This window comes from Pelobates fuscus, chromosome 1, assembly GCF_036172605.1.
Source record: "Pelobates fuscus isolate aPelFus1 chromosome 1, aPelFus1.pri, whole genome shotgun sequence".
NCBI classification, from domain to species: Eukaryota; Metazoa; Chordata; class Amphibia; order Anura; family Pelobatidae; genus Pelobates; species Pelobates fuscus.
Window position 1 is genome coordinate 469,557,025 of NC_086317.1, and position 22,970 is coordinate 469,579,994.

Genomic DNA, 22,970 nt, shown 5'->3' on the forward strand with positions numbered 1-22,970 from the left:
TATCATATGTATCATAAACTGTTAATAGGTATCTCTCTCCACACCTGGGAATCCCACCTTGTTTCCTTTCCTGCAATTGGGCCATTCAAAGAAATTAGGCCTTATAACTCTTCTATCAACTTTCTATTAGTGTGCATGAAATACATACTTAGCTTATGTAAGCTCATTTGAGAAGGGATCTCAACACCCTCTGTTCCTGTGTGTCCAACTCGTCTTGCTGTAAAAACTTGTCTGTTAGTCCACTTATTTTACAGCACTGCAGAATTTGTTGACGCTTTATAAATAATAATAGTATTAAAGGGACATGATAGTCACCAAAACAACTTTAGCTTAATGAAGCAGGTTTGGTGTATAGATCATGTCCTTGCAGTCTCACTGCCCAATTCTCTGCCATTTAGGAGTTAAATAACTTTGCTTATGTACCCAAGTCACGCCTCCCTGCATGTGACTTGCACAGCCTTCCTAAACACTTCCTGTAAAGAGTCATCTAAAGTTTATCCTTCCTTTATTGCAAGTTCTGTATAATTTAGATTTTCTTATCCCGTGCTATGTTAATAGCTTGCTAGACCCTGCAAGACCCACCTGTAGGTGATTAAAGTTCAATTTGCAGAGCAAGAGATAAAATTGTTTAAGGTAAATTACATCTGATTGAAAGTAAAACCTGTTTTTTTTTCATGCAGGCTGTGTGAATACTAGTACAAGTGCTTTATAAACAGAAACAACGTGATTTAACTCCGAAATGGTAGTGAAACCTGAGAGGCATGATCTACACCCCAAAACTGCTTCATTAAGCTAAAGTTGTTTACGTGACTATAGTGCATGGGCGTAGGAACCGGGGGGGATGGGGGGGACGCATCCCCCCCAGCAAATCATGCGGGGGGGACAGGTAATGGGGAAATCCCCCCCAGCTCCGCCGGCCCCCCTTCTGCTGCAGCCGCCCGAGCACTCTGCAGAGAGCATCAGGCGGCTGCAGCTCTGCCCGGGCTGGTGCGTCCATGAGGGCGCACCGCCCGGGCGCAGCCAGAGGAGAGGGGCTGACAGGAGGGAAGCGCTCAGCGCTCCCTCCTGTCACTCCCTCAATGTAGCGTGGCCGAGCCCTGTATAGTCCGCCGGTACAGGGAGAACCTGTCTCCTGTACCCGGCCGGACTAAAAGGAAGTGAACACTGAGTGTGCACTTCCTGTTAGTCCGCCGGATACAGGAAACAAAAGCTCCCTGTACCCGCGGACAGTACACAGCTCGGCCACGCTACAACACAGGTAGGGGAGGGGGGAAGAAAGAAACAAGGAGGGGGGGGGGGGATAAAGAAACAGGGAGGGAGGGGGGGGATAAAGAAACAGGGAGGGGGGGATAAAGAAACAGGGAGGGACGGGGGGATAAAGAAACAGGGAGGGAGGGGGGATAAAGAAACGGGGGGGATAAAGAAACAGGGAGGGAGGGGGGAATAAAGAAACAAGGAGGGGGGGATAAAGAAACAGGGAGGGAGGGGGGATAAAGAACCAGGGAGGGAGGGGGGATAAAGAAACAGGGAGGGAGAGGGGGGAAAGAAACAGGGAGGGGGGGAGAAAGAAACAGGGAGGGAGGGGGGGAAAGAAACAGGGAGGGAGGGGGGGAAAGAAACAGGGGGGGAGAAAGAAACAGGGGGGGGAGAAAGAAACAGGGAGGGAGGGGGGAGAAAGAAACAGGGAGGGAGGGGGAGAAAGAAACAGGGAGGGAGGGGGGGAGAAAGAAACAGGGAGGGGGGAGAAAGAAATAGGGAGGGAGTAGGGGGAGAAAGAAACAGGGAGGGAGGGGGGGAGAAAGAAACAGGGAGGGGGGGAGAAAGAAACAGGGAGGGAGGGGGGGAGAGAAAGAAACAGGGAGGGAGGGGCGGAGAAAGAAACAGGGAGGGAGTAGGGGGAGAAAGAAACGGGGGGGGAGACAGAAACAGGGAGGGAGGGGGGATAAAGAAACAGGGAGGGAGGGAGGGGAGGATAAAGAAACAGGGAGGGGGGATAAAGAAACAGGGAGGGAGAGGGGGGAAAGAAACAGGGAGGGGGGAGAAAGAAACAGGGAGGGAGGGAGGGGGGGATAAAGAAACAGGGAGGGAGGATAAAGAAGGAGGGAGGGAGGGGGGTGATAAAGAAACAGGGAGGGGGGATAAAGAAACAGGGAGGGAGAGGGGGGAAAGAAACAGGGAGGGGGAGAAAGAAACAGGGAGGGAGGGGGGGAGAAAGAAACAGGGAGGGAGGGGGGGAGAAAGAAACAGGGAGGGAGGGGGGGAGAAAGAAACAGGGAGGGGGGGAAGAAACGGGGAGGGAGGGGGGGAGAAAGAAACAGGGAGGGGGGAGAAAGAAACAGGGGGGAGAAAGAAACAGGGGGGAGAAAGAAACAGGGAGGGAGGGAGGGAGGGGGGGATAAAGAAACAGGGAGGGAGGATAAAGAAGGAGGGAGGGAGGGGGGTGATAAAGAAACAGGGAGGGGGGATAAAGAAACAGGGAGGGAGAGGGGGGAAAGAAACAGGGAGGGGGGAGAAAGAAACAGGGAGGGAGGGGGGGAGAAAGAAACAGGGAGGGAGGGGGGGAGAAAGAAACAGGGAGGGGGGGAAAGAAACGGGGAGGGAGGGGGGTGGGGAAAGAAACGGGGAGGGAGGGGGGGAGAAAGAAACAGGGAGGGGGGGGAGAAAGAAACAGGGGGGAGAAAGAAACAAGGGGGAGAAAGAAACAGGGAGGGAGGGGGGGAGAAAGAAACAGGGAGGGAGGGGGGGAGAAAGAAACAGGGAGGGAGGGGCGGAGAAAGAAACAGGGAGGGAGGGGCGGAGAAAGAAATAGGGAGGGAGTAGGGGGGAGAAAGAAACAGGGAGGGGGGAGACAGAAACAGGGAGGGAGCAGGGGGGAGAAAGAAACAGGGAGGGGGGGAGAAAGAAACAGGGAGGGAGGGGGGGCACACACACAATCACACAATCATGCAATCCTTACACAATCCTTACACACACAGAAACACACAATGCATTCCTTACACACACTCAATGCACCCCGTACATACACTCAATGCACCCCTTACAGACGCACACACTGCATCCCGTACATACACAGAATCACACCTTGCAGCCCTTACACATACAAACACAGATTCACACAATGCATTCCTTACACACATATCAGGACATCCCCTACACACTCCACCCCCTGTGAACAAACTCATTGGTGGAACGTGAAGGTGGACCCTGGGACCCAGACCTTGAGCTGTGTAAAGGGCCCCCAAAAAATGGAGCTGATTCCCGTTCTCACAGAACATTGATTTTTGGGACCACAGTTACAAACAGCCTCCAGAGAGCCTGTTCTACACCAGACCAGTGGAGCCAGACTGCAGCTAGAGCCCATCATCATCCTCATCTGGTTGTAAGTAGGAAATCTAGCATATTATTCGTGGCACTAATCTCTAATTTACCTCACATTAAAGAAACACTATAGTCCCCAGAAGCACTGCAGCTTAATGTAGTGGTTCTGGTGTCTATAGCCTGTCCCTGCAGGCCTTTTAATGTAAACACGGCGGCACTCCAGCACTGGCGTTAGTTAACATGGCAGAAAAATAATTGGAAAGGGTTAGGGGGGCTACTAATAAGGATAGGGGGAGAGGGGTAGGTAGAAAAATAATTGGAAGGGTTTAGGGGGGGCTACTAATATGGATGGGAGGAGGGGGGAGGTAGAAAAATTATTGGAAGGGGTTAGGGGAGTACTAATATGAATGGAAGAGGTAGGGTGGGTTATAATATGCATGGAAGGGGTTAGGGGGTACTAATATGCATGGAAGTGGTTAGGGGGTACTAATATGCATGGAAGTGGTTAGGGGGGTACTAATATGCATGGAAGGGGTAGGGGGTTAAAATGCGTGAAAGGGGTAGGTGGGGTTCTTTTGTGCATGGAAGGGGTATGGGTGGTTCTAATATTCATGGGAAGGGTAGGGGTGGTTCTAATCAGGAGGATCCCGGCGCTGTATACGGGTAAGTAAAACCCCTTCCTTGTAGTGACCCTTTAATGTTATTATTTAATCATTTATATAGCGACTGCAAATTCCGTAGCGCTGTACAATGGGATAAACAACTCCTAGTTTACGGAATAAGAATATACCCGGCGAGTAAAAATGCTATCCCCCCCAGATTTTTTTGGGTTCCTACGCCCATGCTATAGTGTTCCTTTAACCATGGGTGTAACAAAGAAGGAAGATTCCTATCATCGAGTTCTTGACCAAAGAAGAATGTACTGCAGCCAACATTCACCAAAGGCTCAAAAATGTGTACGGTGAGGCGACAATTGATGTGAGCAATGTGTGAAGATTGGTAAAAAGATTTAAAGAAGGCAAAACCAGTAATGAAGACAAACCACGTGGTGGAATACCATCGACAGCCACTAAATCAGGGTGGATGAATTAATTCACGCAGATTGGAACATCACTATGCAAGAGATTGTTGAGGAAGTCGCTTTTGACCCTGTGTTGTCAAGCAGATTATCCAAAACCTGGGACACTGCAAATTGTATGCCAACTGCACTTCTCATCCATTTCCACCTGATTTGAAAGATAAGAGACTATGTGTGTGTTCAGAACTGTTGGCAGCATTTAAAGTCAATTCAAAAAAATATTTTTTGCACTTCCACTTGTTTGGTCAAATGAAGACTTTTTTCCAAAGGGATTCAACTGTGGTGCAAATGCATGGCCACTAGAGGAGACTATATTGAATAGTACCATGTTGTAGAAAAAAAATGACATAACTTGTGACCTGACAGGTTTCACTTTCAGCACAACCTTCGTATGAATGTCTGTGTCAATGTGTATTAAACGCATGTGTGTGCACTCAATACATTTGTCTTTGTGTTTTGTGTTTGTATGTGCATGTGTGTGTGTGGTATTATTATATGTGAGTTTATATACAGTGGGTATTCATAGGCATGTTTATGTGTAGCCTCCACGTGTGTTTACCAAGTGTGCCAATATTTGTATGTGTATCTATATATGTCTTTTTATATGTATATATGTTGCGTGAAAGTGTTTGTGTGCAATGTTCCTTCATGTAGTCTCGCTTTAGTTTTTCGGATTCCCACACTATGTCCACACAGAGTTAAACAATAGGAAATCTAGACTTTATTGCTGACAATTTCTTTTGTTTCTCTGTTCTGTAGATCTGAAGGTACCAGTACTGAAACTAAAGGAGGAAGGACAACGCATAGTACTTCTACCAGCACTGGAACCCAGTTCTGTTCAACAGCCATCAATGTCAAAGGATGAAGAACTTCAAGAGAAGCTTCCTCCACAGCTGCTGTCACCCCACATGGCTCCTTCATCCAGTCTAGGCTGGAACCAATGATGGGGCCTGTAAAGCTGGAGAGAGACAAACAGATGGCTTCATTACACATGGGAGTGGCAGAGCTCCCGTCTGGTGGTAGGGCTTTTAGTGAGGATGTGCGGTCTATCAGTATGGTTGGCATCATTGACACCCATATACTGCTATGACCAATGCATAAATGCAAGGGAGGAAGAGAGCGTTATTCAGCACAAACTGAGAACAGCTTAGTCATAAGCCATGACTGAACTATAGTGATATGGAACATGTGCAGAGGTTTTGCAGATGGTACGAAGATGATGATGATGATTACACATCTGAGGAGGAATACACTCTGTAGATCCTTAAAGGGACACCATAAGCACCCAAACCACTTCATCTCATTGAAGTGATCTGGGTGCAATGTCCCTGCCCCCTTAGTCCTGCAATGTAAAACATTGCAATTTTAGAGAAACAGCAATGGTCACATTGCAATACTAAGACAGCCACTAGAGGTGTTTACGGAAGTTTACCGTACACTGGGTCTCTTAAACAACACTGGACCTCCTCACGCTCTGAATCAAGATATATGGCGTCAGTGAAATCCCCATAGTAAAGTATTGATTCAATGCTTTCCTATGGGGGGCTTATGCACTGGCGACCCTCGCTGCGCATGTGCGTTAGATAACCCCATTTAGACGACGTTGGAGGAGGCAGCATCGGCACTGGAATCTGACACGTAAACAAAGGGGTCTTTGCCCTCTATGTCCTGGAGGAGGGGGCGTGAGGGAGGGAGGACCAGAGAACACTGAGTGGATCTTGTCATATAAGAAAGGTAGTGATACCGGAGAAACTGACGGAAGCCAAGCACAGAGAGATGGACACAGGTTTCTTCAGGAAGGAAGAGATTCTTTATTGGATCACCGATCGGGACTCAGAGGGACTAGCGTCACCAAAATACAGCAAGTTCTGAGCCCCGGACAATAGTGCAGGCTCCTTATATAGGCACATAACTCCTCCCATATTAAGCTCCACCCGCACATTCTCTTAACCAATCAACACAAATAAGAATTAACTTCCTGCTTGACCGCATGGCTTGTCCAGCACAATGGAGGAGGGGGAATACTACATCCTGTATTCTTGCACATGCTCCGTACACTACTGATCGTATCTTGCCTCGTGCAACCAACTGATCGATACGTCAGCATATGCACGTACACATGCCACGTGGTAATCTCGGCCTACTAAATTTATTTTTACCGAGATTCCACCACATTCCCCCCTTTGATGCCTCTTGATATTTCACAATTACTTGAGGCATCACTTAACCTTGGTTTGCATACACCGCAAGTTACCATGAACCAGACCAGACTTATCTTATGATGTGAATCTTCAACACTCATCTTCCTGCATTGGTTCTCCCTGATCTAAAGCCTTATACTTATAAATCGCCATTATCTGTGCAGCAGCCTTCCTCTCTGCTATATTTTCTATCAGGCTTTGCACAGACCTAACTACTAAGGGTATAAGACACGGCAGGAGTAGGCACAACATTAAAATCAGTAGGACTCCACCTACCACTGCCTTAAGCCCTCCAAACCACTCGTACCAGCTACCAAACCAACTACTTGGATTATACCCTTTCCATACCTGAGTAGGCACATGCGCTAGTTTAACCATATGGCTAGTAAGCTCAGCTATTGCTTGCCCTTCGTCATCTATTTGAAGACAGCAATTGCTCAGGTTAAACTTCCCACATACACCTCCCTCTACTGCCAAAAGGTAATCCAAGGCTAATCTATTTTGGTATACTGCTGTCCTCATCCTGGTGTTATGCTTCGCTAGAAGATTGAGCGCTTGTGATGTCTCGTTAGTAATAATCTCAACCACCGCCTGTAATCTTATAATACGGTTGAGCATATAAATAGGGGTTCTATAACCAAAGGTACCATCCTCAGCCCACGTGGCTGGCCCATAATAATCTATGATACGCTGGGGAGGCCATTCATTATCTTCCCAGGTGCCTATCTCTATGGGTCCCCTTTTTTTCCTATGATTCACATCATACACTTTAACACCTAAAGTCTCACCTGTTTCAATCGGTAACAAGAAGAAGGATGGTTTGAGCATACCCAACACACATGCCCCTTCCCAGTCCTGTGGCAACTCCGAATAGGCTTTCTTACCACAGATCCAGTACAAATTTGCTGGGGCTCTCCAGGTAGATGTGATGGATAAATCAAACCACACATCCTTTAAATTGGCGTATCTAGCAAACGGGTTAGATGGTTCTGAGACATTTGAAGCCGACCACCAAGTTGTATTCTTTGTATCATCATCATAAGCTTTTTGCCCTAGACAAGTTAATTCTCCTACAGAAGTATTATACATTATTCCTTTCCTTGCTATGCAAACATAACCTATGATGGAGGTCTTTAATCTCCACTCAGATTTACCTCTAACACTCATATGATAATCGGCTTGTGTACAGGGCCGGTGCAAGGATTTTTGCCGCCCTAGGCAAAAGTAAAGTTTGCCGCCCCCCATCCCCCCCCCCCCGATATGACATCACAATGCCCCATGTTAACTAACGCAAGTGCTGCAGTGCCACCGTGTTTACATTAAAAGGCCTGCAGGGACAGGCTATAGACACCAGAACCACTACATTAAGCTGCAGTGGTTCTGGGGACTAAAGTGTCCCTTTAATGTGAGGTAAATTAGAGATTAGTGCCACGAATAATATACTAGATTGCCTACTTACAATCAGATGAGGATGGTGATGGGCTCTACCTGCAGTCTGGCTCCACTGGTCTGGTGTAGAACAGGCTCTCTGGAGGCTGTTTGTGTTCTGGGAGAACAGGAAGAAGGCTCCATTTTTTTTAAGGCCCTTTGCACAGCTCAAGGTCTGGGCCCCAGGGTCCACCTTCATGTTCCACCAATTAGTTTGTTCACAGGAGTAGGGGATGTCCTGATATGTGTGTAAGGAATGCATTGTGTGAATCTGTGTTTGTATGTGTAAGGGCTGCAATGAGTGTTTCTGTGTATGTACGGGATGCAGTGTGTGCGTCTGTAAGGGGTGCATTGAGTGTGTGTAAGGAATGCATTGTGTGTTTCTGTGTGTGTAAGGGATGCATTGTGTGTAAGGGTTGAATTGCTTGTGTGTGTGTGTCTGTGTGTAATGCATTGTGTGTTTTTCTGTGTGCAAGGGGTGCATTGTGTGTGTGTGATGGATGTCAATCTCTCCCCCCTCCCTTGTCACTCTCTTCTCCCCCTCTCCCTCCCTCGTCACTCTCTTCTCAACCCCCCTTGTCCCTCTCTTCTCCCCTGCGTGTCCCTCTCTTCTCCCCCTCCCTTGTCACTCTCGTCTCCCCCGTTGTCACTCTCTTCTCCCCTCCCCACTCTCATTCCCCCTCCTAATCCCATCAATTCCCCTCCCTGTCAATTTATCCCCCCCCCCTTTCAATTTATTCCCCCCACCCTGCCTGTCCATTTATTCCCCCACCCTGCCTGTCCATTTCCCCCCCCTCCCTGTCCATTTATCCCCCCCGTCCATTTATCCCCCCCCTCCCTGTCCATTTATTCCCTCCCCCTCCTGTCCATTTATTCCCTCCCCCTCCCTGTCCATTTATTTACCCCCTCCCTGTCCATTTATTTCCCCCCCTCCCTGTCCATTTATTTCCCCCCCTCCCTGTCCATTTATTTCCCCCCCCTGTCCATTTATCCCCCCCCTCCCTGTCCATTTATTCCCCCTTCCCTGTCTGTCCATTTATTCCCCCCTCCCTGTCTGTCCATTTATTCCCCCCACCCTGCCTGTCCATTTATTCCCCCCTCCCTGTCCTCCCCCCCTCCCTGTCCATTTATCCCCCCCCCTGTCCATTTATTTCCCCCCCTCCCTGTCCATTTATTTCCCCCCCTCCCTGTCCATTTATTTCTCCCCCCTCCCTGTCCATTTATTTCTCCCCCCTCCCTGTCCATTTATTTCTCCCCCCCCTCCCTCTTCATTGATTTCTCCTCCTCCCCTCCCTGTCCATTTATTTCTCCCCCTCCCTGTCCATTTATTTCTCCCCCTTCCCTGTCCATTTATCTCTCCCCCCCCCTCTTCATTGATTTCTCCTCCTCCCCTCCCTCTCCATTTATTTCTCCTCCCCCCCCTCTCCATTTATTTCTCCCCCCCTCCCTCTTCATTGATTTCTCCTCCTCCCCTCCCTCTCCATTTATTTATCTCCCCCCCCCTCTCTATTTATTCCCCCCACCCTCCCCTACCTCTATAGTAGCGTGGCCGAGCTCTGTATCATGGTCCGCGGGTACAGGGAGCTATTGTTTCCTGTACCCGGCGGACTGACAGGAAGTGAACACTAGTGTTCACTTCCTGTTAGTCCGTCCGAGTACAGGAGACAGATGCTCCTGTACCGGCGGACTATACTGCGCTCGGTCACGCTACAGAGAGGGAGTGACAGGAGGGAGCGCTGAGCGCTTCCCTCCTGTCAGCCCCCTCCCTCTCCTCATGCTGTGCCCGGGCGGTGCGCCCTCATGGACGCACCAGCCCGGGCAAAGCTGCAGCCGCCTGAGGCTCTCTACAGAGCGCTCGGGCGGCTGCAGCATTAGGGGGGCCGGCGCTCCTGGCGGCGCCCCTTCCCAAGGGGCGCCCTAGGCGGCTGCCTAGTCCGCCTTACAGGTAGCGCCGGCCCTGCTTGTGTAGATATTAGTTGGTCAACTGCCTCAGAACCGGACATTACCTCCTTTGCTTCACAAGGCCATTGGTCTCCCATGTTAGTACCTCCACACACATAGCAGTTGGTAACATTAAGACTATCGGCAATACTTTCAGCTAAGTCAATGAACAGGTTTTTAGCATTATGGGGGATCTTATTATCTATACTCATCTCTTCATAAAAGGAATGGTATACTTGATGAGTTTGGGAGGATACCGTATCAGTCTCTATCCCTATGAACAATACTGTCCCAGGATCTAAACCCGTCCCGTATATTTGAAACCCAAATAAATTGCCATATTTGTCTAAGAACTTATCGGGGTTATTTATAAGTATATGGATGGGATTACATTCCATAGACTTACAATATGGGCTAGTCGGCAACTTAGTCACTATCATGTCTTTGTCTACTGTCTGTCCCCAAGTCGCCCACCCCACACAAGACCAATATGGGCAGAAGTTATAGTCTTTATTTGGGCATCTAGGACTCACATATTTATTTTTGCTACTGGGACAAATATATTTATCATTAGACCCATACGTCCTGTCCCATCTAAGATCCCCACATACATTCCACGGCTTTCTACCACTCGATATCGCTTTACACGCATCAAATAGCAGAACACCCGAAGAATGTACGGATTCTAACACCGTCTTATTAATTAGGGTCCCCTGAGGATCTCCATTCCTGAGAGTCAACCAAATTGTACGAGGTTGATACTCCGGACTGAAGCACTTAGGTTCTCCTACTCCTAAATGGCACACACTATAGTCTATATTTAGGTATCTACATCTCGATACATCTCCTTTACACTCGTATTGTGAATGCCAAATTAGGGTTTGGGAAATATGGTTACCTGTTCTCGTAGTCTTAATGCATACCTCACAGCTAGGAGTGTCGGTACCTCTACCTTCCTGAATATAAAAACACATATAAATAAACACTATCAAAAACACATCTTTCGCCATCATCCTCAGTCTTCGTCCGTGCGAAGGCACCTCAGCTTCCAGGATGTAAGGGCTGCAGGGAATGGAGTTCTGCTCGTCTTCACAGGAGTCCCTTCGAGACTTTCCCTGGCTTATAAACTATACGTCGGTGGGCGGACAGGCTTTATTATGGCCTTCTCACTCACGCACCAAATCCCAAAAATAATAAAATTTGTAATCCACAATAGTTCCTCGTTACTCCGACTGAGTAGTGCGTTTTAACCGGATCTTGCAGGGATTCTCTGGATCTGCTGTAACTTGCCAAGAATCGACTGCTGCTGGTTTAACCCTGGAGTGATGTATCCACGGAGTCACTTCGGCTACTTTTATCGCTGTAGGGGTAGACAAAAGAACAACATAAGGACCTCTCCACTTGGGCCCTAACGGTACATTATTCCACTCTTTAATCCACACTTGATCTCCTGGATGATAACTATGAACAGGGGGATAAATATTCACAGGTAATCTATCTTGTACCCATTTCTGTACCTCCTCCATAGTCTTACCCAACTCTACAACCTGCTGCCGGGTAATTCCTTCTCCCAACTGACTCAAATCCCCCCTTAAGTTACCAAGTACGGGAGGTGGTCGCCCATACATGATTTCAAAAGGAGAGAGGCCCATCCTTCTGGTAGGGGTACTGCGGATTCGCAATAGAGCTATGGGTAAAAGAACGTTCCACTTAAGTTGGGTTTCCTGACACATTTTAGCCAACTGGTTCTTAATAGTTCTATTCATTCTCTCTACCTTACCAGAGCTCTGGGGTCTATATGCAGTATGAAGCCTCCACTTTATACCAAGCATATGAGTCAGTTGTTGTAGGCACTGATGAACAAAAGCTGGACCATTGTCCGATCCTATAGAACAGGGTAGTCCATATCGGGGTATTATTTCTCGTAGCAGGAATCTCACAACTTTTCCTGCTTTCTCTGTACGAGTAGGACATGCTTCTACCCAGCCTGAATAGGTGCACACAATTACCAGCAGGTAACGATGTCCACCCGATTTAGGCATCACTGTAAAGTCTATTTGTAGATCGGACATGGGGAGTCCCCCCATAAACTGGACTCCTGGTGGCTTTACTGGTCCTTGTCTTGCATTATTTTTAGCACACGTTACACATCTTCGTACAATGGCCTGAGTCAAGTTGGACAATCTTGGTATGTAGAAATGTTTTCTGAGAGATTCTTCAGTACTGTCTCTCCCAGAATGTGTCCCGTTATGATAATTTTGGACAATTTCTACCGCTAGTGATGCTGGTATGACTATTCTTCCATCTTCTAGCTGATACCACTTGTTCTCCAAATACTTTCCTGGTTCAGTCTTTAACCACTCCTCTTCTTGAGCTGTATAAACTGGAGTCCATTGGGACAGTGGAGTTGGTATAAGAGCAGCTATATGCCCCACATACTCCTGTCTTCCTGATTCAGCAGCACGCTTAGCTGCACTATCTGCCATCCGATTTCCCTTAGTTACATCACCATCTCCTCTCAGATGCGCTCGACAATGTATGATACCGACTTCTTTCGGCTCCCACACTGCTTCCAATAGTTGTAAGATTTCAGCTGCGTATTTGATTTCTTTGCCTTCTGAATTCAGTAGTCCTCTTTCTTTATACAAAGCTCCGTGGGCATGAGTGGTTAAAAACGCATATTTGGAGTCCGTGTAGATGTTTACTCTTAAACCTTCAGCCAATTGTAACGCTCGTGTCAGTGCTATCAATTCTGCCTTTTGTGCTGATGTTCCTTTCGCCAGTGGCCGAGCTTCTATCACCTTGTCTATTGTTGTCACTGCATATCCTGCATAGCGGATCCCTTCTTTCACATAACTACTGCCGTCGGTATAATATTGAACATCGGGGTTCTGGATGGGAAAATCACGAAGATCTGGTCTACTTGAGAATACTTCATCCATTACTTCCAAACAATCATGTTGACTTTCAGTAGGTTGTGGCAAAAGGGTAGCTGGATTTAAGGTGTTTACAGTCTCTAAATGCACTCTTGGGTTTTCACACAACATTGCTTGATACTTGGTCATACGGCTGTTACTAAACCAATGATTTCCTTTGTAATCCAACAACGTCTGTACTGCATGTGGGACTCGTACATAAAGTTCTTGACCCAGAGTGAGTTTATCGGCTTCAGCTACTAGCAGGGCGGCTGCAGCTACGGCTCTTAGACAAGGTGGAAGTCCGCTGGCCACTGCATCCAATTGCTTAGACATGTAGGCAACAGGTCTTTGCCATGATCCCAAGTACTGTGTCAATACTCCCACAGCCATTCTTCTTTGCTCGTGTACATACAGGTAGAATGGTCGTGTGTGATCAGGTAGACCTAATGCTGGGGCACTCATCAAAGCCTTCTTCACATCTTCAAATGCCGTTTGCTGTTCTTGGGTCCATAAGAAGGGGTCGTGCTCTGTACCTTTGATAGCTGCGTACAGAGGTTTTGCCAGTATCGCGTAGCTGGGAATCCATATCCTACAGAAGCCTGCTGCCCCCAAGAATTCTCGCACTTGTCTTCTATTCTTGGGTATTGGTATTTGGCAGACAGCTTCTTTTCTCTCTGGCCCCATAATTCTTTGACCTTCAGAGATATGGAATCCCAGATATTTGACAGTTGGCAAACACAACTGAGCCTTCTTTCTAGACACCTTGTATCCTGCCTTCCAGAGAATGTGTAGTAGATCGTGCGTTGCTTGCTGACAGATTTCTTTTGTAACTGCTGCTATCAACAAGTCATCTACATATTGTAACAATACACACTCTCCTGGGATGGACTCGAAATCCAGTAGATCTTGACTTAGGGCTGAACCAAATAGGGTAGGTGAATTTTTAAACCCTTGGGGCAGTCTTGTCCAAGTCATCTGGCGTTTTGAGCCCGTTACAGCGTTCTCCCATTGGAAAGCGAAAATACATTGACTTTCTGCGGCAATTCGGAGGCAAAAGAAGGCATCTTTGAGATCTAAGACTGTAAAGTAGGTAGCCCCGCCCGGAATTAAAGCAAGCAGGTTATATGGATTGGGTACAACTGGATGTATACTAACAACCGCATCATTGACTGCTCTCAAGTCCTGCACAGGTCGATACTCATCTGTACCGGGCTTTTGAACAGGCAGCAATGGGGTGTTCCAGGGGGAAGTACAGAATTTTAGGATACCATACCGTATGAACTTATCCAGATAGGATTGGATGTTCTTCTTAGCCTTCTGCGGGATGTGGTATTGTCTTAGGCTCACTGGATAAACCCCAAGTTTTAGTTCAATTTTTATAGGTGGAATATTGCGGGCCAGTCCTGGTGGGTTGTTCTCTGCCCAAACTCCTGGTATGTTAAATAATGTCTCATCACTCCTAGGGTTTTGGCTAGTCAACAATGTATAAAGTCGCCACTCTTCTTCCTTTGGTACGGATAATGTCATGATACCTGAAGGTCCATTAAACTTTAAGGATGTTGTTCCATTTGGTAGGAACGTAATCTGCGCTTGTAATTTTGATAGCATATCACGTCCCAGCAATTGGACTGGACATTCAGGCATATAAAGGAATTGATGTCTTACTACGTGGCCTCCCAATGAACAGAGTCGACTTTTAAGAACCGGTTTTTCAGCACTTCTTCCAGTTGCTCCTATCACAGTAATAGTCCTTCCAGATGGAGGAGCAACTAGATTAGTCACCACTGAATGTTCAGCACCAGTGTCGATCATGAACGCACTCCTTTTTCCCCCTATTGATACATCGACCATAGGCTCCGCTCGACCAAGGGGGATGGAGCCCGGTCGGTATCAATAGTCCTCCATGACCGTGTCAGCCAATCCCACAAAGTCCCTACCTTCTCTATCGCGGGACCTTTGCGCTGCTGGAATATACCTGTCTTCCCTAACACTTCCTCTGTTCCCATTACTCCCTCTATTACCATTACTCCCTCCGGGGCCTCCTCTACCTCTCGCTCTGCCTCTAAAGTTTCCGTAACCTGTCCTAGGTCTGTCTCTCTCACACTGTTCTCTTCGAGGACACTCATTTCTCCAATGCCCTTCTTCCCTACAGTATGCGCACTGATTTCTACTTAGAGGTTCCTCATTCCATCTACTATCGCCTCTATCTGGGCCCCGTCTATCTACGCCTGCGATCGCTACCGCTAGCATATCAGCCTTTTTACGCATCTTGCGCTCTTCCTCTTTCTTACTTTCTGTTTCCCTATTCATATAAACCTTATTCGCTACCTCCATTAGTTGGGTGATTGACATACCTGCAAACCCTTCTAACTTTTGTAGCTTGCGCTTAATATCTCCGTAAGCTTGGCTGACAAAGGCGGAGTTCACCATTCGGGAATTGTCTGCGTCTTCCGGATTAAAGGGGGTATACAAGCGGTATGCCTCCAATAATCGGTCATAAAAGACACTGGGCGCTTCATCACTTTTCTGAATCACCTCAACTGTCTTTGACATGTTAATAGCTTTCTTTCCTCCGGCTTTCATGCCAGCAATTATAGCGTCTCTATAGGCTCTGAGTTGAACCATATCAGCACCATTTACATTCCAATCGGGATCGGTGTTGGGATAATGTGTTGCGGCCCATGCTGATGGATTGGCTTGGTTTAAAGTACGGGCTTTATCCTCTAGTGCTTTAATGGCCGCTTGGTTAATCCTTGTCCTTTCCTCATTGTTGAATAAAGTCATTAATAACTGCTGGCAATCAGCCCATGTCGGGTTATGTGTCTGTACTATTGAGGTGAACAGATCAGTCATAGCTTGTGGTTTCTCAGTATACGAGGAATTGTGGGTCTTCCAATTTAAGAGATCGGTTGTCGTGAATGGGACATATACAAAGACTGGGTCAGCATGTGCCATTTGGCCTGCGGCATCGATATAGGCTGACCCAGGATTCAGACGAAGAGGCATCTGATAGTGTTTTAATTGTTGGGCACCGGTCAACTGTCGGGTCTGTATGGGGCTACGTGGAGGGGCGTCAGTCATAGGTTCCAGTCGGGGAGAAATAGGGTATGGGGATGTGGGAGCTTGGTTTTGGGAAAAGGTTGTAAATAAAACACTTCGAGCCGAGCTAGATGAAGCTTGACCGGAAGTCTGAAGTGGCGCCAAATCAGGATATTCGTTTTTAATGGGGGTTGGTTCTGATTCCGGAAGGGGAGATTTAGTACGAGGGGGGGTGGATCCTGTACTGGAGGAGGAAGCGGAAGTGGATGGGGGTAATGAGGGGAGGGTTGCAGGACTTCCTGCATTTGCGTCACTTCTTCTTAACGGAAAGTAAGGGGGCGGCAAAGGGATCTCGGACTCAGGGGGCGTGTCCAAAATGGGCCTAACACCAGTCCTAGTGGACGAACAAGTCCTAGCTACCATGAGGCGACATTGCTCCTCGTGGCATGTCCGGAGCCATTTTGGCGAGTCATTTACGGCCTGTCTCCAACAATCAATATAAGGAAACTGGCCGTAAAGTTCAGGCCTACCTGATACAGCCACGTGTAAGCGCTGTACCAGAGTTGGATCCAAACTGCCACGTGGCGGCCATGCCGCAACCAAAGTGGGCCACTCCCTAGTACACAAAGTGACCAAACGTACAGGAGACATTTTAACCCCAAAATCACATGTCTTGAATCCCTTTTTAAAATTCTTCACCATACAACCTAAGGGATCCGGAATCGTTGACTGCGACGCACCCATACTTAACAATGGAACGTCGTCGACAACGAATACTATACACGCGTACTATTCAACAGTCACACCCGTTTCCTCTGGCAACAGCACCACGTGGTACGGTTACCAAGTGAAACGTACACAATAACACAATAAACACTCAGGGAATTCCCGTACACACACAGCTGTTACACCAGTCACTAGATAATCAATATTATGCCCTTTGGCGTAACTATACAGTCACCCACGCTATAATTCTCTATATACGAATTACCCGTCTATAACACACCCAGTAACATCGTCTTTTACAAATAGCGGTTACAGTACGGTTAGCATAGGTCAAAGCACAAGTTAAGGTCACAATACAATTATTAGTGGTTATGGTGTTAAACATGCAATGGACGACAATGATTAGTACTTATATACAGTGTCAGTAAATATACAGGGTTATGGTACCGTGCACTATAATACAGCAACACACTATTAACACTCTCGCTAGACGGCTGAGCTCGCGCTATCTAACAAGATATACACTTTACTAAACAATCTTTATCACATTTACAATTCCCAACTAAACTATTGGCCAGTACCTTGAATGGACTACCTAAAAACAATCTACATACGTTTTGGTTAGCCACACTGCCCAATCACCATATATAGCGAGTGTTACAAATCGCTATTTGTAACTGGCCCTTTAAATTAGAAAGTGCCCTGCTTCCCTGGATTGTGGAGAAGCATGTTTGCCAGCCTCCTGCCTCATGACTATGGCCCCTGGAAGATTGTGCCCCTGAAAATGTATTAACTTTAATTGGGTGTGTATGGCCCTTTAAGAACCGTCTGGGGACATATTGTGACTTTGCTGAACAATGCCCCTTTAAGACTATGTCCCCAGACCGGTAAAATAACTTGCCCCTGGCTCTCTCCCACTTGGTTCAGTAAATAGGGCTTACTGAACCAAGTACCACACAGGCAGACCACCCAGAAGTTAAAGTGTGCAGGCAATTTACCTCCCAGGCTGTGAGGTTACTGCCGGTCAATTGCACGTGGCGGCGGCCATCTTGGTTTCCTCGAATGCGGTCAGCGGTGTATGCTAAAGATTCTGTGGAACTAAAATCGGCTACACATTCTGCCGAACACCGCTGACCCTTACCTTCTCCCATACTGAACTTGCAGCTCCAGAGACTAAGTCCCGTTCGAAATGGGACTTAGTCGTTTTTTCGCATGAAATTGACCGACCGCACAGGCCAAATCTATGGAACTGTTTTGGGCAGGAAATTGTGCTTGCGGTCGGTCATAAAGGACTTCCAGCTAACTTTTGATCCACTGGAGGGATTTGGCTGATTTTTGGAAGGATTTATGTTTGATGTATGCTGAGTCTGAATATGTAACTTTTATTGAAATTGAATGTATGGTTTTAAAGTTACAGTGTGTATGTGAAAACTGTATTTTTATTGTATGTAATAATTGGTTTAACTGTTTATCTGAGGGGAGGGAACCTGTGGGCTGTACTATGCTGTTATTGGTTAATTTCATCCTCCCCCTGGGAGTGTCCTGTGTGTACCTTATCCTAATAAAAAGCAGGCGGGGTGTTCCAGTCCTCAGACCTCTTCTGACCCTCAATACGTAGCCTTGTCTCGTTATTGGAGGGAACTGCTATATCACACTGGGGATTGCTATGCGCTGCATATTCCCCTGAGCTCTTAATCACTTAGCTCTTTTAAGAGCTTGTTCCGGATACGCTCTCCAGGAGGAGAGATCTTCCCCACACGTTCCTGAATGCTGAAGGTTCATTCCAGGGTGGACGGAAGACGGCGCGGCTCCAGTTAAGCTACGGCGGTTGTGGAGCCTGCGGTGGTTGTGGTGTCGTCTGCAGTGCTTGGAGTCCTCTGAGAGCGCTAGGAGCATCCATCAACGGAGGGTACTCGGTCGGGGTACACGGAGCTCCGTTACAGCGAGCTAGAGGACCGAATTTACACAGACGCCTCTTAGTCGCACTATCAAAAGTCTAGTGGGTTCCAAATTTACACGCCTTCCCACTTAGCCCAGATAGGATGAGAGCTAGCGAACCGAATTTACACAGACGCCGCTTAGTCTCCCGGTCCCTCCGACCTAGCGAACAAAATATACACCCTAGAACGCTAGTCTAGACAAGACACCGGTGTCCGGCTAGGGCTATTTACACCAGAGCCCCGCCTGACTAACAAAATCAAACGGTCTGACTAAAGAGCGTTCGATCGAGCGGTGCGCCTTCGCTCCTTCCCTCCGACAGAGGGGGCAGATACACAGATTCAAACCCCTTTGGGCCTACCGCACAATCGGTATACCCCTAGTGGGTCCTGCCGTCTAAAACAGCAGTTGTCTTACCTCCTCGTTCCTGAACCTGAGTTCACACTCATCGACGGGGACACCCCAGCACTTCTCACGTAGAGGCCGATGATCTCCTGGACAACAGACCAGTGGCGCCGAGACGAAGGGAGGTCCACGCAGAAGTTCAGAGGTGCAGCCGTAGAGAACGTGGGCAAAGATAGACCGTCTCACGCCTCTGCCTCTCAGCTACCGTTGAACGATGAGCTTCCCGGCCAATGCACCAAATGATACCGGAGAAACTGACGGAAGCCAAGCACAGAGAGATGGACACAGGTTTCTTCAGGAAGGAAGAGATTCTTTATTGGATCACCGATCGGGACTCAGAGGGACTAGCGTCACCAAAATACAGCAAGTTCTGAGCCCCGGACAATAGTGCAGGCTCCTTATATAGGCACATAACTCCTCCCATATTAAGCTCCACCCGCACATTCTCTTAACCAATCAACACAAATAAGAATTAACTTCCTGCTTGACCGCATGGCTTGTCCAGCACAATGGAGGAGGGGGAATACTACATCCTGTATTCTTGCACATGCTCCGTACACTACTGATCGTATCTTGCCTCGTGCAACCAACTGATCGATACGTCAGCATATGCACGTACACATGCCACGTGGTAATCTCGGCCTACTAAATTTATTTTTACCGAGATTCCACCACAGTAGGAATAAGATTATTTTTTTTAAATGTTTTTTTTCAACAAATTATTATTATTATTTTTATTATTACTGCCATGTATATGGCAATATAAGTAATTTTATAAAAATCTAATTCTTGTCATATAATAAAGGGAGGAATAAGATTCTTTTTTTTAATCTTTTATTTTTTCTACATATTAATATTATTATAATGGCCATGTATTTGGCAATATAATTAATTTAATAAAAATCTAGTTCCTGTCAGAATGTTAATGAGATGATTACAGTGAAATTAATTCTGAGGTGACAGCTGTGATCTTTGTAAATTCCCATTTTGGTTGAATCCCGCAGTCAATGTTACAATATATAAGAGGAGCTGGCACTGACAGGGTTAATGAGTGGCTCCTGCACGGCATGGACGGGGTTAATTATCACACGTGTGCTGAGGGACACGTGATCAGGGCTCGGTATGTGGGCGTGTCCCAGCGTTTCATTATCAATGGGGGGAGAGGGCGTGGTCTGCCATAGGTGTCTTCTAGACTCTGCCGTGATTGGTTGAAGCTATCTCTGTGGGCGGAGATTACTCCTTAGAACGCTTTAGAATGATTTTTTTTCTGTAATTGGACAAGTGCAATGGAGGGGCGGGGTTTAGTTGTGGACGATGAGGGTGGTAGGTTGAAGCAGTGGGTGGGCGTGGCCAGGCTGCTCTCTGTGCTCTGTGCACTCAGTGTGGCTAAGTGGACGGACAGCTCCGGGGAAGAGACACAGCCCGCACCGTGAGAGGTGAGACAGACTGCCATGGCACACAGTATGGTATGGCGTGACTGGCCATACACATGGATATGCATTGGTATAATATACAGTCTGGGTGGCATATACAGGGATCAGCTCCTTATATACAGTATGGGTGGCATGTACAGGGATCAGCTCCTTATATACAGTATGGGTGGCATGTACAGGGATCAGCTCCTTATATACAGTATGGGTGCATATACATGGATCAGCTCCTTATATACAGTATGGGTGTCATGTACAGGGATCAGCTCCTTATATACAGTATGGGTGTCATACACAGGGATCAGCTCCTTATATACAGTATGGGTGTCATATACAGGGATCTGCTCCTTATATACAGTATGGGTGTCATATACAGGGATCTGCTCCTTATCTACAGTATGGGTGTCATATACAGGGATCTGCTCCTTATCTACAGTATGGGTGTCATATACAGGGATCAGCTCCTTATATACAGTATGGGTGTCATATACAGGATCAGCTCCTTATATACAGTATGGGTGTCATATACAGGGATCAGCTCCTTATGTACAGTATGGGTGTCATATACAGGATCAGCTCCTTATATACAGTATGGGTGTCATATACAGGGATCAGCTCCTTATATACAGTATGGGTGTCATATACAGGATCAGCTCCTTATATACAGTATGGGTGTCATATACAGGGATCAGCTCCTTATATACAGTATGGGTGTCATACACAGGGATCAGCTCCTTATATACAGTATGGGTGTCATATACAGGGATCAGCTCCTTATATACAGTATGGGTGGCATATACAGGGATCAGCTCCTTATATACAGTATGGGTGTCATACACAGGGATCAGCTCCTTATATACAGTATGGGTGTCATATACAGGGATCAGCTCCTTATATACAGTATGGGTGTCATGTCTCCTTGTATACAATATGGGTGTCATGTCTCCTTATATATAGTATGGGTGGCATATACAGGGATCAGCTCCTTATCTACAGTATGGGTATCATGTCTCCTTATATACAGTATGGGTGTCATATACAGGGATCAGCTCCTTATATACAGTATGGGTGGCATGTACTAAGATCAACTCCTAATATACAGTCTTTGTATACAATATGGGTGGTGTGTACAGGGATCAGCTGTTCTCATTTTGGGTTTTGTGTCTAAAGGCTAGCTGGTTTCTAATATCACTGTTTTATAATATATTACATGGATATAATATAGAGGATTGGCTTCCTATAGCATGGATGTCATGTTCAGAGCTAAGCTGCTTAGACAATGTGTTTAATATGATGATTATTGGATGTATTGTGTGGATTAGACACCTGTTTGTTCTTATATAATATAACATTCCGTTTAGAATGTTTGACACTCATTGGCATTATTTATTATTATTTATATAACTAGATATACAAGTGCAGGAGGAGTAGCATAGATACAACTTATCCTCTGATAGATCTCACTGCCTGTGTGTAATCTTTTCAATCTATCCCACTGTGTCAGTCTACAGGAGACCTGTGTTCAGTGCCTGCAGGTGTGATCTCAGCTCTGTCTATAAACCTACCCTTATTGCTGTAATAACAGACTTCCTGTAAATAACTTGACTGGAAATGGATATCTTTATACATGAAAGCGTTGGAGCTAACCCTTTACTAGATAAATTCGTGTTTTCAGGAAGTTGGCATTAGAACAAACAAGATTTTTTTTTTCAGGGAAAAGTGATTTGTTTCTTTACAGTAAATCTATTCAGGTAGAAAATTAGGCAGAAGTAAATCTCAGTTTCTAGAGGCACTTCCTTAGGATAACCCTCTGTGTGCCAAACCGTTGTCTGATGATTGGTACTACAACAGCCATACACCAGGCTGCTCAGGTAGTCTAATCTGAGCATAAAAGGAATTGTAGTTCATGTGCGCATCCCTTCCATAAACCAAAATCATAACAGAATATCAGACGACGTTTAAATTAACTCATAAAATAAAGGATCGTATAATATCCCAATGGGTTCTTTGGGGTTTATCTATACAGCGTATTACACAGGTATCCTCCTCTTCTTCTGTGGGCTAGGACAGTAGACGCTGGACTAAAACTCCTATTAATCTCAGTCGGCTGAATAGAAGGTGTTTGTTGGATACTGTTGACAGATAGGTGCTATTAATGTTCATTGCCATTAAACAGCATTGCTTGCAGGTTCATTGATTGCATTTATTGTGTACGTGATGGGACTGAGAATAAAGGGGGCAGGTAGAACCTGTCTGTAACATATACTTGGTCTTCCTATTTTATAACCTTCTGGATTTTCTAATGGAATTATTTGGTAAACAAATCATTTTAGTGAATTAACCCCTTAAGGACCAAACTTCTGGAATAAAATGGAATAATGACGTGTCACATACGTCATGTGTCCTTAAGGGGTTAAAAGTCAAATTGCAACTTTTAGGTAAAATTATCTTATTTTTTTAAATTTATTTATTTTTAAAATATTTTTTTAAGTAATTAACCTTGTGCATCTACATCACTTCTGTAACCTTAGTTGTGTCAGGATCTTAT

General features: G+C 46.3%; 1 protein-coding gene across 1 annotated transcript in view; it reads left to right on the plus strand.

Annotated features, from left to right (window-relative positions):
- Window positions 1-20,382: 20,382 nt before the first annotated feature.
- PAK1 (p21 (RAC1) activated kinase 1) overlaps window positions 20,383-22,970 on the plus strand; it is a 52,906-nt gene continuing 50,318 nt past the window's right edge. Inside the window, exon 1 of the mRNA XM_063431486.1 lies at window positions 20,383-20,428. The gene's annotated coding sequence lies outside the window, so the exon portion shown is untranslated. The remainder of the gene's footprint in view (window positions 20,429-22,970) is intronic.